Source organism: Mustela putorius, unplaced genomic scaffold (genome assembly GCF_011764305.1).
Source record: "Mustela putorius furo isolate JIRA1106 unplaced genomic scaffold, ASM1176430v1.1 tig00003834_pilon_pilon_pilon, whole genome shotgun sequence".
Taxonomy (NCBI): domain Eukaryota; kingdom Metazoa; phylum Chordata; class Mammalia; order Carnivora; family Mustelidae; genus Mustela; species Mustela putorius.
The window spans coordinates 106002076-106020592 of NW_025421987.1; positions in this window are offsets into that span (position 1 = coordinate 106002076).

Below are 18517 nucleotides of genomic sequence, written 5' to 3' on the forward strand. Positions count from 1 at the left end.
TGGATGGAGGACTTTACAGTGAGGATTCCTTCCCAATTAAATGTCGCTGGTCCCTTTAATCACCAACCTTGGAAAGTTTCTCTGCTTCCCCATTGAGATCACAGAATTTTGCAATAGGACAATACCTATTAATCAGACTAAAGTAACTGGGGCAGTTTGGCTTGAAGGTGGGACCTTCTTGACAAGATTTCTTCATACATACCCTGACCAACGTTTTTTTTGCAGTGACCCAAGTATTTTCTAACCATTTCTGCTTAGTTGATATTGCCTACTTGTACTTTATACCTAAACCTTCTTTGTTTCTCCCAGTCTCAGTCCCCCTATCTCTTCTTCCCTCTTGCTGTACTTCTGCTCTTTTGTGAAAGGAATCTCCTTCATGTTCAGAAATGCATTTCCAGTTGCAAGGGCTATGCTACTTCCTTCATTGGGAAGAAGTGAAGGAAAACGCCCTCTCTGGTACCCTTCCAGAGGCTGCTGTATTCTAACACTCATTAAACTCCATCTGGTAGGTATGTCTTGATGAATTTTTCCTACAGGAGGGTTTTACCTTGATGCCTATTGATGGTTTCCCATGTTTTTGGGGCACAAACCTCCCATTATAAAATGTGGGTATCACCTGCTGCTCTCTGTCCATAAAACCATGCTGTCAAATTAAGGAAATAAGCCAAGCAGATGTGAGTGAACCCACAACCTCAGCGTGGTTTCATTTTAATGCTAACTGTCCTATTTGGAGCAAGAGTAATTAGAAAATCAGCAGCAAGTTAGGGGAAAAAAATTGCTGAGCTTTATAATTACTTGGGGTGGAGAGAGAATCTGGGATCCATTTACTGAAGGTCTCATTAACTTCCCCATTATGAGAGTCAAGCTGCAGCAGCCAGAGCCTTGAAAGAAGGGAAGGAGGCAGCTGTGAAGGAAAGAAGCCAGGGATGGGGCCCATGGTCACCTTCATTTTGCCATAGGAAGCCCGAGGCTCTTTGTGCTTTTCTTCTGTCCTGCTAACATGGTCACTTCTGTGCTGCGCTTGGCCAGAGACTGAGGAGGAGTTTTCCAGTAGTTATTCTCCTCTAGCCTCTCCATATCTGTCCCTTACCCTTCTTTCCTCATTGGTTCTCTCTCCACAGTCCCCACTAACACATGTCTCCTCATTTCCCCCTCCCCCATTCCTCCTTGGCTGTGTGGGGTTCATGTATATGTTTCCTGGAATTGGACATCTGTGTCTTGCCTTTAGACTTCAGGGACACAATGCCCTTCCCACATTCATCCTTAAAGATTGACCTGTGACTTCTAGAAAGGTCTGTTGAAGTCCTAACCTCAGTACCTCAGAATGTAACCCTTTGGGAAATAGACTTGTTGCAGATAAAATGTTGAGATGATATCATTCTCCATTAAGTTAACTGGTATCCTTAAAAACAGAGACACAGTGGCACCAGCACGTGATGGGAAAAGGCCATGTGATGACACAGAGAGTGAAGTTCTGGGGCTGTAAGCCAAGGAACACTGAGGATTGTCGGCCACCACCAGAAGGCAGAGATAAGGAAGGAGCTATCCAGCTCCTTAAGGGCAAATTAAGCAGAATGTACCAGAAGATGAGCTCAGGATCTGGGCCACTACATCTCTCCCCATCACTTGGCCCACTCCCAGAAAGGAAGACCCTCACCATAATCTGGAAGTCTCTTTGTGCCCAGGTTCACTTCCAAGGCTTGATTTCACACTGGGCGTGAGCGTAGGGCAGCCATCAGTGTTCTGCTATTGCTCTCCCCCCAAGGCACCGCCCCCTTCTGCAGAGAGGCCTGGATTCTTGCCTTTCTCATGAGTCTTTCCTACCCTTCTAGGCCTCTCTTGTGTCTACTTTCTGGCTGACAAGTACACTGTGGCCTTGACTGTCCCACAGCTTCCTGTCATTTTGGAATTCCTTGTTGAGTAATCTTATCTCTCATTGCTTTGTAGCTACCTTGCCCAACTCTTTTGTCCAGAGGGCTAGCCCATTCATCCTTAGCCCCGGGTCCTGTGTTTCCCTTCAAAGACCAGTCCAATGACAATTTATTGAATCTTTCATTCAATTTGAGCACCTACTATGATATACTTACTATAATATACCTACTATGACAAGTATGGTATACTTAATGACCATTATACAGTGGTAAACACAGCAGTGGTCCTGGTCCAGTGTGGACACAGAAGAGTCAATTGCCACCTTCTTAATGAAGAATTATGGTAAATGCTGAAAATGGAAAGAACAGGTAACTGTGAGAGGGGATGATGAGGAAGGTCAACTTAGACTGGAGTCCAGGAGCAGAACGTAAAGCATGGGAAGGAGCTTATCTTACTAAGAGATGGAGGAAGGACATTCCAAAAGGAGGGAGTAACAGCATCTGCAAAGGCCTTAATAAGGGAAAGACGTCGTTAAGTTCGAGGAACTGAAGCGTAGTGAGTAGGTTGGAGAGTTATGTGAAAAAGCAGGTGGATGTAGGTAATGCAGATCTTTGGGCCATTAAAAAAAATTAAGAATGTGTTCCCATAACAATGGGAAACATTTAAAATTCTTACTTAACTCTCTGGAGAATTGGCTGATGGGGTCATAAGAGAAGCCAGGAACCAGTCAAGAAGGTAGGTCAGTAGCTCAGGCCAGGGGCATGGAGGTGGCTATAGAGATGGAGCTAAGTGGATGGGATGGAAGTACGTTTTGGAGTTGGACTCAATAGGACTTGTGTACAAATTGTTGGTGCAGCGTGCTGATGGTGAAAGAACAGAGGATTATAGCTTACAACAGTTTAGAGACTACTATGGGAGGAATGGGTTTGGGACTGGAAGTTTAGATTTTAGTGTTGGGCATGGGGAATTTGAAATTCTTGAGAGATTTCTGAGTGCAGATGTCAAGCATGAGGTTGAATTTATGAGTCTGGAGTTCTAAGGAGAGATCTGGGTTAATCTCAGAAGGTGTATAAAGTCAGGGGATGGACAAGATCCTCAGAGAGAGTAGAGTAGGGCAAAGAGAAATTGGCAAGTAGAGCCAGGATCTGAGGATAGAAGAGGAGGAATTGGCAAAGGAGATTGAGAAGCAGCTGCCAGAGAGGTAGAGGGTTAACCAGAAGTGTGTTGTGCTGTGGAGTTAGAGGGAAGAGTTTGTTTCAAGAAGGAGGGAGCATCAGGAATATCAAATATTACTGAGAAGCCAAGTAAGATGAGGACTTCAAATGTCCATGGGGTCCGGCAGTATGGCAACCTGGGTTGACTTTCACAAGAGCAGCCTTCTGTGCCACATGACCTCCCAAGTTCAGAACAGGGGCAAGGACCAGGCTCACTGATTTGATGTCTCTAAGATAATAGACTGTCAAAGCCCCAACTCTATCTGCATTTTACTACAGGCACCTCAAGTTCCCGTCTATGTCATTTTTATAACACATACAACAATCTTGCATGTGGAACCATCACACACATTGACAGACCTTTAATTTTGTCTGGTTTGGACCTGAATTTCCTGTTCCACCTTAGCTTAATGAGCCCTCAGATGCCCCATCCCACTGTTTTGGGTCTCATCTGTAAGTTGTAATCACTCCTCCCAGCTGGCCTGCCTCCCACCTCCCTCATTTTCTGACTTAGACTGCTCCTCATTATAGCTTATGTTTGCTTAAGATCATCCTTAAATTCTTTTTATCTCTGCTGTGAACTCCTTAAAAAAATCTTCCTAGAACTTTGATTGGTTGTTGTTTGATGCTTTTTTTCAAAAGCAGCTTTACTAAGTCTTTTCTAAGCTTTTTTGGTCCTGTTCAATTAGAGCTAAGGATTCAGCCAGCCAACTCATTTCTGATTTGAGGTCACTCAATGTGTACATTTAGACTCTTAACTCATATATTTCTTTATTCTTGGCTTATTAAGTCTACTTGCCTCAGAAATATAGCATTCACTTTTTTCAGGAGAAAAATACATCTTTCATATCATTGTGGGTGAGCATTTGAGACTCCCCATGACAAGTTCTAGGCAGCTCACGTGCCTATGATACCTTCAGTGGTTCAAAGTCACCTGGGCCTCTTGGGGAGGTGGAGATGGGGTCAGGGTCCTATGTGTGTTTTGTGACTCACTCTTTGCCCCTTTCCTCTTTGATTTCTTCTGCTCTGGCACTCTTCTTTTGGGTTCTCACTCCCTTCCTATTTGTCCCAAGGTTCAGCCACACTCTCTAGATCCTCCATCCCAACCAATCCTTTTTATAGTTACCTAGAGGAGGTGACGCAGTGGAGGAGGAGTGGGCTCAGTGTTAGTGTAGCTGTTTCCCTGGTAGGGAGATTGGGGGCGATGGTGGGCTGGAACTCAGGGTTAGAACTAGTTCCTTCTTGTAACTTCCACTTCTGTGACAAAGACAAAATGGTTGCTGCTGGTGTGAGGATTCATTTCTTTCTGAAACCTCTCCCTGACCTTCTTGGATCTATAAAAGAAATTCATATTCTGCATTTTAGCCCAAATTTGATTCTATTTCTTGCCAACTAGTACCATGGCCTTCTTATGCTAATAATATCTGCCCCTTCCTTACCTGGATTATGTCACAAAGAATTCTGTATTAACTTGGCAAGGAACAGTTTAGGGTCCAAATTTGTTTCTCCCTAATTCTTTGATGGGGGTATGGGGAGTGCATAATAGAGTTTTATTTTATCATGCCATATAATCAGATGAAGTTGGCATACATATAATAAAATCAATTTAAGTAATACATTTTGTGGGTGCCAAGCTTGTGCTAGATAGTGAGGACCTAGAGAGAAAAGAGATTCAGTCTTTGTGTCAAGAAGCTTAGAGTTTACTGAGAAACAAAACAAAAACCCAAAAATTGTAGTCCCGCAAGATCAGTGCTAAGGTTCAGATATGCCAGCCTTTGGGGTTATGGGAGTCTTCTACAATCAAGCCCTCTCCTCTGACTCACAGTGACCCAGAAGCATAGAACTTGAATCTTGTCCACATTATGGTTCAGGCACCTACACACATTTGTCTGGGCTCCAGTGGATGCCAGGTGTGGACAGCAAGCCCCCTGAGCTAGGGGAGGGACCAGCACAGGTACTGGGCCCAGCAGCAGAACCTGAGTATGGCTAGAGGCAAATTGTTGCTGTATCTGAACCGATCCCCAGCTACCTCCTAGGTGAAAAAGGTGGAAAGAAACTGAAAACTGTGTTGTGCTCCCATCACAGAATTAAATAATGTTGTAAGTGATGTGACTCGTGCATAAACTAAAAATTAGGAGATGCGCGCGCGCGCGTGCGCGCACGCGCACACACACACACACACACACACATACATATAAGGGGCTTGGTGAACAGTAATTTTAACAAGACATAAGAAGTGAGATAAATTAGTGAAGAAAAAAAAAAAAGGCAATCCAGTGCCTAAGTTGAGTGTCAGGTATATATTGTTTCCAAAGAAACCTATGGGGGTTTCCAGTAAGCAAATGAATCTAATGTGAAAAAGTTCTCCAAAAAAACAAATAGTTTCATTGGCATGGACGTTTGTAAGTATGTATATTTGTACCTTCTAAATTCAAAACCACAGTTGACCGACTTGGGTTCATAAGGAAAAAAAATTGACATCAGAGAATTGTAGTCAGCTTTATTCAGCATTAGAGGGAGAGAAAATAATATATTTATCTAACACTACAGAGCTATTGAAGGGATACATATATTTAAAAATGGTCAAGTGACTGCAGACTTTGTAGGTTGCTTCTTATCTATGGTGCAAACATATTAAATTAATAAGAAAAGTCTCTTTAGAGAGGGATAAAAGGAAAAACAAACAAACAAACAAACAAAAAACAGGACTTAGGGGTCCAAAGCGGGTTTTCCCCCTTACCATGTTACTCTCTACCTTCAAAAGCCATGCTTGGGACTCCAGAAGAGCATGCATTTTCCCTAGTGGGAAAGTGTGAGGCCAGGAAATTGTAAGACTAGTAATGGAGTGTCAGAGGTAGAGCTGCTTGTGCCTTGGAGATCAAGAAGGGGTGTCCAAGTAGATGGTGGGTAGATTGTGGTAGGCAATGTGACCAGAGCATCAGGGAGCTAAGAAAGGGTGGACCACAGAGGAGGAGGCAACAGCCTGAACCATGCATGAGATACCTCCTTTCCATCGATCGGGGCCTTTCCCACAGATACAGGAAGTGGGAGGACTCAGGAAGCCTAACATTTGATGAGCAGGGGCCATTGATTTGGCAGATCAGGGCCATAGTGTTAAAGTGACCTTGGCTGGGATCTGTAAGTGGTGGGCCCAGGGGACACTCAGGTTATATAAATATGTGAGAAAAATGATAGAATCATCATAATAGGTTAATAATAATTGCTTAAGACAGAAAAGAGGTCTACACCAGCTCATGAGTAAATGTCCAATGAATTACCATTAAATAAGGGTTGAGAGGAGGGAGAAGTCCTGAGGGCTGGCCAGATAAGGTTTGACAGAGAGGATGGATGGGGCAGGGCTTGCAGGTTGGAAGACTGGTGAGGTGAACAGATGAGGAAAGGCAGTCTGATGATAAGAGAGGGAATTTCCAGTTTTAGCTCCAACATTTAAAGAGCTTGGAAGTCATCTGTCCCATCCTCATGGAACAAGAAACAGCTAGACAAATAGAAAATCAGTTTTTTTTTTTTTTTGGACTCACCAAGAACCGTGGTTGCAAGGCAAACCAGCACTCTAAAATCTAGAGAGAGGGGAGCATCCATAGAGAGAGCGAGCCACCATGGTTTGCTTATCAGGGAAGAAGCCGCTGGAGTCACACACTAGTAAGAACATTTAAATGGTAATTTAAATTTGCTGGAGGCTGAGTATGTGCTAGTGTGACAGTGACAGACCCCTGTGGGCCACCATCTTAGGTGTCCTCCACATTTTTGTAGACTTTCACACCAATAACCCCAATGTATTTTCACAGTTAGAATGGTAGAAAGATCTCCTGTGGCTCTGGTGGGGGAAAGAAACATTCATTGTGAAGCCGGACCCAAACCTTCTCCATAGCAAAAGCTTCCCTGTGTGAGAGGACTTAGCTGGAGCACAGTACTGGAACCTTATCCAGTGGAGGGAGAGGAATGTCCCTCCAGCCTTCCTGTCAACAGAAAACAGAGTCTTAAGGAGTTAGATTTGCAGTGCTTATCAGGGAAAGGTTTAAGGGAAAAGACACTGATCTTAGTAACTTTTGGAAATTACTTTATTTGCTATTAAGACGAAAGTCAAAGGATTCAAGGCTAAAAACAAAGGGAACCATGCACAAACAGTACTGCAGCTGGCAAAGTAGGTTTGCATTCTGAAGCCACTATACATTCACTGGTGAAGAGGTAGGTCATAAACAAGGGAGGAGCTGACCCATGTGGTTCTGGGTTAGAATAGGAAACATTGATCTATGATCCCGTTTAGCTTTACTATAGATACAAATGAATATACAGAGAAATATTTTTAGATAACATATATGTAAATGGGTTATATATACACACATATATTTCCTTGTTCTATCAGCTGAAGAACTCCAAGACACAAGGACACTTCAGGAGCAATGAGCATATCCAGAATCTAACCTTAGTTTGTAATGCCATTCTCTGGTCAAACCAGGCTTTACAGTAATAGTTTATTCTAGGGCTGGAGCAAGAAATACACAGGATGAGCCTGGAGAATCATGTAGTGCCAGAAAGAAAGAAAGTGTTCAAAACCTACAATAATGGGGTATATCAGTCTTCTGGAACCATCTGAAAGAGCTCCCAGTGGCCAAAGCAGGAACAAATTGACCAAGAAAAGAAATTAATATTAGATTATAATCCAAGATACAGAACCAATACCCATGAGTCCATACTCCTATAAATAATTATTGCATAAATAAATAAATGGTGGAGAATAGATATAGCATCCACACAGAAGACTTTCAAATAATTCACATGGAGACTCTACATTCAAGTAGGTAGAACAACTCTCCACTCCCTAGGTGTGGGCTGTGCAAGTGACGTCCTTCCAAATAACGTAGTATGGAAAAAGGGAATAAAGAGTCACTTAACAGTGGAGAAATCTGACAACACTGCCTCAAGGGGGTCAAGGTCAGTGTCAGTAGTGATCAGTTACACTGATAGCTTATACTCTTAATCTGATGTTGCAAGAATGGCACCTTACCTCTGCAAAGATCTTCTTTTCCCAAAAACCAGAAACTATCAGCTGAACCTAAACTAAAGGGCTTTCTATAAAATATCTGAAATCTTAAGATCATTAAAAACAATGAAAGTCTGAGAAACTGTCACTGTCTAGAGAGCCTAAGGAGAGATGACATCAAAATGTAGGCTTGTATCCAGGAGAATCTCCTGGAACAGAAAATTGGGATTAGATTAAAAACTCAAAGCTTCTGAATCAAGTATGGTCTTTAGTTAAAAATAATGCATTACTATTGGTTTTTTAGTTGTGACAAGTGTACCTTATTTATGTAAGCAGTGAATAATGGAAACCAAGTTCGAAAACTCTATCCCATCTGCGTAACTTTTCTGTAAATCTAAAACTAATAAAAAGTTAAAGAAAAGGGGAAAATTTTTTTTGAAGGACAAGGGAGGGAAAAGAAAGGTTGAAGAGGAAGAGATGGTACTCAGCCCTAGAGAAGAAGCTGGCCAGAGGCTGAATCACAGAGAGGCACAGAGAGGCTGTGGCTGTCAGGGGCAGGCCACCAGCAAGGAGTCTCTGTACCACAGGCACTATCAAGGGAAGCAGCTAGATGGGGTTCGGCAGGATTTTTATGCTCCATTCATAGAGAGCCTACATAGTACCAACAAACATCTCATCTCCTACCCCAACAACACCCCGAGGTAATTATTCTTCTCTTCTTTGTGCAGACGGGGACACTGAGCTTCAGAAAGACTGAGTGTCTTGATGGCTTGAGCAGGCAGTGTGGCTAGAGTTCGAGGCCAGCTCTGTGGAATATACACTCTTCATACGACCTAACTGCTTGCATTTACCAAGCACACAGACCACCATCCAGGCCCTGTGACAAGTGCTTTTAAATGCATCATCGTGAAAAATTCTCAGTTTGGAACGTAAGTTCCATCATCATCCCTGTTTCACAGATGAGGGAATACTCTTAGAGGGTTTAAGAGGAAAATTTCTGCAGTCCTGCAGCTAGGAAATGGTGGTGCAGATATTCAAACACAGGGCCTCATGCTTCTAGAGGTCAGATGTTAAGCCACTAGCTCCTATCACTTTCCATGGTATGGACTGGAGAAGTTTTCACTCCATGACATAAGACCTAGCAGGACTATCCCTGCCCTAAAGTTCCACTAAGTGTGGGACTGGTTGGAGTCACCAAATGACCATGGAGGCCCTGTTCACCATCCTCATGTCTCATTGTCCGGGCATCATTTCACACTGGAAGGCTGGCCTGCTGAGGGTGCTGCTACATTTGACACCAATGCAGGTTCCTGCCTCAGCTTAGCAGAAGAGTGGCGATTTTCTTCTGTTGGCCGCAGGCCTCTGTAATGGATCCCAGCTTTCTAGCAGTACCTCAGCTCGATCAAACTGCATGCTTCATTGAGGCTTCGGGTGCTTGGGGTATGGCCTGCCATGCAAGTAAGGTCTGTGACACACAGGCTTAGAACTAGTAGCGATGACCTCTGATCAATAGGTGGGCTGCACAGACTGCAGACCATCTGTGTATGTTAACCATACTGGGGCTGCAGAGTTCACACAGCTTGTACTGCTTGGCAGTGCAGGAGGCAGGAGCAGGTTTAGCAGCAGAAGAGAGGCAGGTTTAGCGTGTCAAGAGAGGCAGACTCCAAGACCATGAGAATGATGTCCAAGATCTCCTGTGTCCACGTGTGTTAATAGGCTTGAGAAGGCAGGCAGGGCTTGCACTCCAGATAGAGGGCCCAGGGAAGTGTCTCTGGAATCACCACCACCCTCAACATGGCCAGACTGTCAGGAAACAGTTAACTCTGGCAATGACCTGCCAGCATGCTCCCTGCTGACTTTATTCAAAAAGTCAATAGGCCACCTCCAGGATTGTGATGAGCAGGGGTTGTCCTTCATCATGGCCCTGCAGTGTGGTTATGACAAGGTAATTCTAGGTTGTGACTGACACCATATTCCCTGGAGACATTAGCTCAATAACCACATCTACTATGGGGATTTTCTTGTATTTTCACCATTTTGTGAGGCAGAACTGGTGAGGTAGTGTTCTTATGCATCCCCTGTAAATCCCTTAGATTGTTTTTCCAAGTTTTTATTTAAATTCCAGTTAATGTATAGTGTGATATTAGTTTCAGGTGTAGAATTTAGTAACTCAGCACTTCCATAAAGCACCCGGTGCTTATCACAAGGGCCCTCCTTCAATCCCATCACCTACTCAACACATTTTCCCACCAGACACATGAAAAGAAGCTTAACATCGATCTTCTAGATTTTTGAGGAAATGGAGCACGAGGGAGACTGAGTGGGAAGGTGAAGGAAGAGGTGTACCATTGCTTGCAGGGGAAGGTGCAGCAGATCATGGCTACTGAAGAAGGAACCCGAGAGGGTTCTGTCTGAGTGTGACCCCTCTGGCTTGGGTAAGCCAAAAGGAAATCAAGTGGTCAAAGAAAGGTTTCTGCATATATTTTAGAATTTTATCAATGGTAACAGGGGATAGGAAATTGATATCTTTACAATTTGGATTTTTCTGCACCAACAAGGGATGGTCTTGGAAAAAAGAGAAGGAAAACAATGTTAATGGGCCAGTTTGGGGCATTTTATTTTGCAAGCCTTGTGTTCTTTGGACTATGTAGTTATCATCTGCTGCATATTGTTTAACACTGTCTGGCAGGCTTGGTTGGATGACATAGCTGGACATTATTTAAGATGGGAAATATGATAGCAGTGACTCCTTGGGCTACTGCCTGATGGTGTAGTCGAGGTTCCTTGGCATGACTGGCAAATTGGAGGGGGTTTTCTGCCAGATAGCTGTGTGTAATGGAGACTGATGAGCCTCCTGTGTGAACTCACCCTTATGGGAGAAGGAGCCAGGCATAGTTCATGGATCCAGAACAAAAGCCTTAGTTGTTGGCAGAGTACTCATACTTTTTCCTAGCCCAGTTGCATTGGACTCATGCATTCATCCAAAACATTTTTATTGAGGCATTAATATGTACTCATCACTGTGTTATGTGTGGAGTTGCAGCAGTGAACAGTGCAGAGACAATGAGTGTTCCTATCCTGTGGACATTAGGGTGGCTGAGAGTAAATTTTGAAGGGACTGAGGCTCTAAACCATCTGGCAGACATCAGAGCATAAGCAGTTTACTTTCTCTATAACCAGGTGTCAAATAGAAAATGGTCTGCCCATAATTGGGCCCTACTACTATGGCACTTTGACACCAGGAGGTCTCGGGGGTATTGGTTTTACTTTCCAGGGAGGCAAAAGGGCAAGATTATATCCAACAAAGCAGAAATCTCTGGGCAGAAGAGCAGGAATGGGCCCACAGTGCCTGTCGGGGCAGTGACAGAGACCATAAGTCTCAGCAGAGATGCAGATGAAACTGTGAACCCAACAGAGCAGTGATGGGGAAGATGCAGGGTCTGAGATGCCCTGGGGGTAGTGACGAAGGACCAAGATAAATAGCGGAGGAGGAACAGTGTTACTGGGAGAACTTTGTGAGCACATTCCCAAAATTCCCTGGAACCACCCAGAGACACTGGAGAGTTCTCATAGAACAGAAATCTGTTTTTGCTACTAATATGTCCTTATATGTATTGATCTGCTATTGAGTTCTGAAGAAACTTTATTATAATAGTCATAATGAGGACATCAGCACCATCACTACTCTCTACCACCATCACCACTGTAATTATGGTCACTACTGAATGCCCAGGAACTGGGCTATGAACCTCAAATATATTATTGCTAATTTTTAGAAGGATTATAAAGGACTTCCACTTTGGGCCAAGATGGAGTCACAGGGACCAGAATTACACTGCTGACTGAAATAACAAAAAAAGAAATGGCCAAAATGTATGAAAGAATGGCTTTCAAGACATGGATATCAGGCAACAGAGGACAATGATCCCTGAAAGGTAAGTGAACAAGATGAGTCTCTGATTGCCCCAGCTTGCTGACCATGGTGTAGGGAAGGGCTACCCAGACTGAGCCCAGCAGACTCCCTGAGTTAAGGAGGCTGAGAGTCTGGTGAGACCAAGGCAATTAGAGTTTATAGAACATGATACCAACAAGGAGAGAACTGCAGAGTGTCTGCAGAGGGTCCGACATCTTCAGAGGGTCTCTCTCAATTATCAGTCGGTGCCTGAATGTCAGGAGAATAACCAAGGCTAAGAAAAGAATCGGTCAAAAGGATTAGAGTAGTAGTGCCCAGTGCTCCTACAGAGTTGGGGGATATACCTGTTCCGAATCGTCAGAATGGAAAATATCTTGATGCATATGGTATTGGGTAGAGATTTCAGAAGAATATTTCTTCAGTAGTAAGAATAAGTAATCCTAGATAGCTATGTCCCATTTAACAAATCTTTAACATTTATAAGCAATTTAATTTATAAGCAACTTAATTGATCTTAAAACAAATCTCAAAAATATTTATAAGAATACAAAATATCGGGCATCCAACAAGGTAATTGCAATGTCTGGCATCAAATAAAAAAATTACCAGATGTACAAAGAAACTGGAAATACGAACCATAATGAGAAGAAAAATTTATCAACTGAAACAGATTCAGAACTCACACAGTCAAGGACAAAAAGTTTAGCAGAGACATAGAAAATATTAAAAAGATTGAAATTGAACTAAAGATAAAAACTATAATGTGTGAGATGAAAAATTCACTGATGGAATTAAGGACAGATTGGACATTGCAGAAGAAAAGATCAGTGAACTTGAACACTAGAAATGATCTAAAATGAAACACAGAGACTACTGAAGCCTGACACTATTGATACACAGTACAACATGACAGATCTCAAAATAATTACACTGAGTGAAAGAAATCACACATGCACACAAGTACACACTGTGATTCCATTTATATAAAATTTTGAGAATGCATAATAATCTGTAGAAAGCTGATTACCATCTGCCTGGGGACAGGGAAGGCAAGAAAGGGTAGGAGGAAATGGGGGAGAGGAAACCTTTGGGAGGGAGGTGTATGTTTATTACCCTGATCTTGATGATAGCTTTATGGGTGTACATTATGTCAAAACTCATTAAATTTTATATGTTAAATATTTAAAGTCCATTGTATGATAATTATATCTCAATAAAGTGGTCAAAAAATGAGAGGGTATTACCACACCTATTTTAAAGATGAGAGAACTGATATCCAGGGACATTTGATGACTCGCCTAAGACGTAAGAGAGTGACCTAGGTTTCTTAATTGTGTGCCTTTTAGAGGTAATAGATGGTAATATCTGAGCTAATATTTCTTTCCTTTTCTTTACTTCTTTACTGTCCTGTTCTTTTCTTTTTTTTTGACAGAGAGAGTACAAACACAAGCAGGGGAAGTGGGAGAGGGAGAAGGAGACTCCCCACTGAACACAGAGCCTGACACAGGACTTGATCCCAGGACTCCAGGACCATGACCTAAGCAAAAGGCAGATGTTCAATCGACTGAGCCACCCAGGGACCAAGAGCTCATATTTCTCAAACATGCTTTTTGAAGGGAGAAGCCCCAGGTGGCTCAGTCAGCTAAGCATCTGACTCTTGATTTCAGCTCAGGGCATGATCTCAGGGTCATGGGATTGAGGCTGATATAGGGCTCCGCACAGTCTCCCTGTCTGCTTTCCCTTCCCCGGCCCTCAAATAAATAAATAAATAAATAAATAATGTAAAAAACATGCTTTTTGAAGGGATTGCATTTTTTAAAAAATTCCTATAATAGCATTTGTTGATGAGCCTTACACATTATAAATACATTAATTTAGTTGTGACATGTCAAGTCTTCCCACACCTTCCTGGCCAATATAAAGTAAGTTCTCAAGAGCAGGGATTTTGTTTGGTACACGACTCATATTAAATATTTCTTACATGGCTTGTCTCCTGTTCTAATTGTCACTTTGTTAACTAGTAAGTGTGAGCCCCACTGGATTTTACAGGCTTAACCTGTCTGTCACGTCTCCTGCCTGCGTCTGGTGCTTCGTGCCCCAGGGTTTTATTTTTGGTGCTGCTGCAAGATCCCCACTCAAGTAGCAGAGCTCCTTGGAAGCACAGGTTTCCCTTCTGAGATGAAATTTTTCTAATGCAAGGGGGGATCCAGTGGGTCACTTATGCCTCGTTTTGCCTCCTGGTATGTGGCCCATGTACTGCCCAGGTACCCATGTAGAAGGAAGGTCCCACAGGATCAAGTAGCCAGATCACCAGTGCTGCTGTTCCTGGAGGCACTCCTCCTCCTTCCCAGTTCTACTTCCTTAGACCCTCATTTCCACCTCCCCAGATCAAATGCCCTAATTAAGTAAAACCCCAAAGGCCCTTGCCTCAGGCTCAGTTTCCTGCTTTAAGATTTGGTACCAGCAACGGTCCCAGAAAGCAGAGCCCTGACTGGCATTTTGGAGCTGTACTGTTCACCAGTTAGATGGGAGTGAGACCCTCTATGCTAGCATTAAGTGCAGAAGGAATAACTTTGTGGAGACCACAGCATTATAATGATGAATGTTTTCTCTTAGGTTTACTTGTGATTGTGGCAACCATGGCTATTGAATAATATAGGGATGGTGATTATGATAGGGGTTGTAGAGCGGGCTGGCTTTTTAAAACTTTATCAAAGCCTTATAAAATACTTGCTCTTGAAGTTGGTCCTAACGGTTTTCTGGGATGGCTATTTGAAGTTCGTGCCTGATGGTAGATTACAGTTCATTGTTTTTTTTTTTTTTTCTTAAAGTGTGGTTCCCCAAAATAACAGAATCAACCTCACCTGGAGAAATGCAAATTCTCTACTGAATCAGAAACTCTGGGGTGGACCCCAGTAAAGTTTGTTTTAATAGGTTTACCCAGCGATTCTGATACCCACTAAAGTTTGAAAACCGCTGGCCTACAATAATGGGGTTTTATGAGATGGAGAAGCCAGAATTTCTTTGGCACAGTGCTTAGGGAAGGGGTCAGGGGGCTCAGAGAGATGGGCATGTTAGAATGGATTTATGATGTAATACATGAGTATCACTTTGGCTATGGTCCTTTGGAGGGCCCTGAGGGTACCTCTTCACTAAGATGGTAAAGAAGGCACAGCTGATGGGAACACTGGCATCTTTAAGAAATTTGGTGGTGACTACCTCTGGAGGTTGGGACCAACTGTGGGAGATGCCACTACAAACCAAGCTCCCTACTATCAATGGGATAATGGGATTCTAGAACGATAGAGGCCAGGAGGTTGCACTTAGGGTCAAAAGTGAATAGGGCCATTACTGTAATATGTGGTAAGGCTGAGGTGACAGTGGGATGGGATGACTTACAGGAATGGCTAAAGAGATCAGGGCAGTGATGAGGGGTGCGGATGATGGCAGATTCATGACAGATTAGGATGTTGTTCAGCTTGTAAAATAACACAAAGGCTCATCTCAGCTTCCACAATAGAAATCCACATTCCTCCTCCAGCTGCAGCTCAGTCTGAGTCCACCCTTTATTTTTTATTTTTTTTTAAAGATTTTATTTATTTGACAGAGAGAGATCACAAGTAGGCAGAGAGGTAGGCAGAGAGAGAGGGAAGAGGAAGCAGGCTTTCTGCTTAGCAGGGGCTCGATCCCAGCACCCTGGGATCATGACCTGAGCCGAAGGCAGAGGCTTTAACCCACTGAGCCACCCAGGCACCCCATGAGTCCACCCTTTAAAGAGAATGCCACACTCCCTCAGGATGGACCTTCTGGTGTAACTGCACGCATGTGTAAGAAGTATTCCACAGACCTTTCCCTGCAGTGACCTGGGCCACTTGCCAGTTTAACTGTGTTCTGGGGAAACAGGAATACCTAGTTAGCTCTGGGCGCTGATGGACCAGAATGTTTGCCACACCAGCCCCCAACCCTAATAAGTTTTGACCTCCTTGTAGTTAGATCTGCCCACATTTCCTGGCTCCTATTCCCATGACTGTTACCCAGAAAGGAATGCACAATATCTACTAGGTTGTTTCTTCCTTCTACCTGGTCAAAAGAGGGTCTAAAATGATGATTGAGTCACTTGCTTTATCGTACTTGGAGAGACAGAATTCAGTAATATTAGAAATCACAGTCTCCCTTTGATGAGGTTGGGCTATCCACCAGCACAAAGTTATCTTAATCTCAATATTTAGCTTAAGGGTGACCTCAGATTTTCTTTTTCCAAATGTAGGAAATCACAACTTCCTGCTTTCTGTTCTTCTTTCTCTCTAGACAGGTTGTAGAGATTAGGGCCAGGAGGGTCATCCAAGCAATAGGGTGCCTGGGTGGTTTGGTCCTACTCCTCCAGCCCCGGGCATTGGGAGAGGGAGCTCTCACTTTTTGCCAGTCCATGGTTTCTCACATGCAGTGATGCGGACTGGTTGGCAGAAAGTCAAGGAGGTATGGCAATGCCCATGATTACTAACTACACTGAGTTCACTGGGATCAGCAAGCGAAATGGCAGGTTTGGTGAACCACAGTAACATCCAGTCATGCAACACAAAACCCAAACCCTGCCCTCCAGCTGTCCCTGCTAGCCCTGCTCCTCTTCTTGGGGATGGGTGCTTGTTGCCTTCGGTCTCCTGACATGCACCTTCCTTCTGTGGTGGCTAGCTGGGCTGGCTTTCTTGGAGTTGTGTGCAGACCATGATGGGCTTCTGTGAGTGGAAATTTCCTCCCCATTCAGTTGATGTTAAACCAACCCAAGTTGTTTTCCACTATCTTTATACTTTTCATTTTGTGGTACAAGGCTTTTCCTTGGTTTATCTCTGAGTAGGGCCACAGTTCTTTCAGACATACTTTAATATTTCCTTTTCTTCTCCATCAATAAAAGTATCTGAAGGAAAAGCCCTAGACATAGACAGACCCTGTTGCATGTTTCTCTGTCTTCCAGGTTTGGATGGCCACCAGTAGAATTCTAAGAGAGCTCCTATTTGCAGATGAAATGGAGGATTTATAAGCCACACAAAGGAAGAGTATAGACAATTGACCGCAAGACTTCTTTGACCAATTTTCCTGGTTAAGTGCAGAAGTACAAGTATTAATAGAGCATCTCTTGGGTATTATGGGCAGCAAGGCAAAGGGTATGAGTCCAGCCCTCAAGGATCCCACAGTCCAGTTATGGAGGGATTCAGGGATATAGAAAAATGGAAAAACAGTAGTACCCAATGGGAGACAAATGAAGACCTTTCTGAAGATCTTACTGGGGCAGTGATGCTGAGGCAAAGTTTTGAAGACAGATAAAGGGGGAAAGCAAATTGCTGCTAGCAAGATGAACAGGATGTGCCAGCCACAGGAAACTGCATTCTGTCTGCTGGGGAAACAAGTAGATGGCTCTGCTGGAGTTTAAACTGTCTTTGGGGGAGTGAAAGGAACTGAAATTGGAGAAACAGGCAGGGCTGGGCAGGCAGGGCTGGGCACACTGTCCTGTATTCCTAGAAGTGTAGACTCCATTCTCTAGGTGAGAGCTTTTCTAAGTATGGGCCTTGGATCAGCCACACACACCTGCACCACCGGAGAACGGGTTAGAAATGTAGATTCTCAAGCCCCACCCCAGCCACCAAATGAGGAACTCAGGGAGTGTGGCCAGCAATCTTGTTTGACAAGCTCTCCAGGTGATTCTAATATGCATGCCAGTTAGAATCTCTGCTTTCAGGGATGAGGAACCTAAGCCGGTTTCTGGGCATTGAAAAGTTGGGACTTTGAAAAGACCCTCTTACATCAGTGTGGAAGGGGCACTGGAAAGGATGAACCTTGTGGCAGTCACCAGATGAGAGGCTGTTCCAACTCTCCAGATGAGGAATTAAGGTGACAACAAGGATCTAAGGGCTACAAAAACGGAGGAACTGTGGAGAAGAGACTCAGGAGAGAGCTGAAAAAGTTGGGCTTAGGGACCAGCTGGACGTGAGAGTTGAGGGAGAGTCCGGGCCCAGGGACTTCTGCTGCTGTGACTGAGGTTGATGAGGATGGCTCAGGACAGGCACGCCAGCGAAGTAAGGATGACAATGTCCTCTAGCACACCCCGGCTACACCCAGCTATAAGCATCCACAAGATGCTTATAGCTACTGCTTTCTGGACCTTCATGGTGGAGAAGCAAGACCTCTCTCTGAGCCACTCAGAGCTATTGGCATGGAGATGGCCAATTATCCTATACAGGAAAAAAAAACCTCGAAAAACCAGGCTTGTTAATGAAAAGAATGAGTGAAGTATATGTACACACACACACACACACACACACACACACACATTTTAGGGAATTCTGTGGTGCAAGATTTCTCTTTTGACTTCTGATGATTTTGTACCTTCTGGGTCCCTGTATAGGAGATGGCATGAGGTGAGTTTCAAAGCTATTAGTACTTTACTACATCTATTTCGATATTGTCTCAGCTTCTGCGTATTTGGACTCCAGTGAACAGTGCACATAGGAATGTCTAAGAATT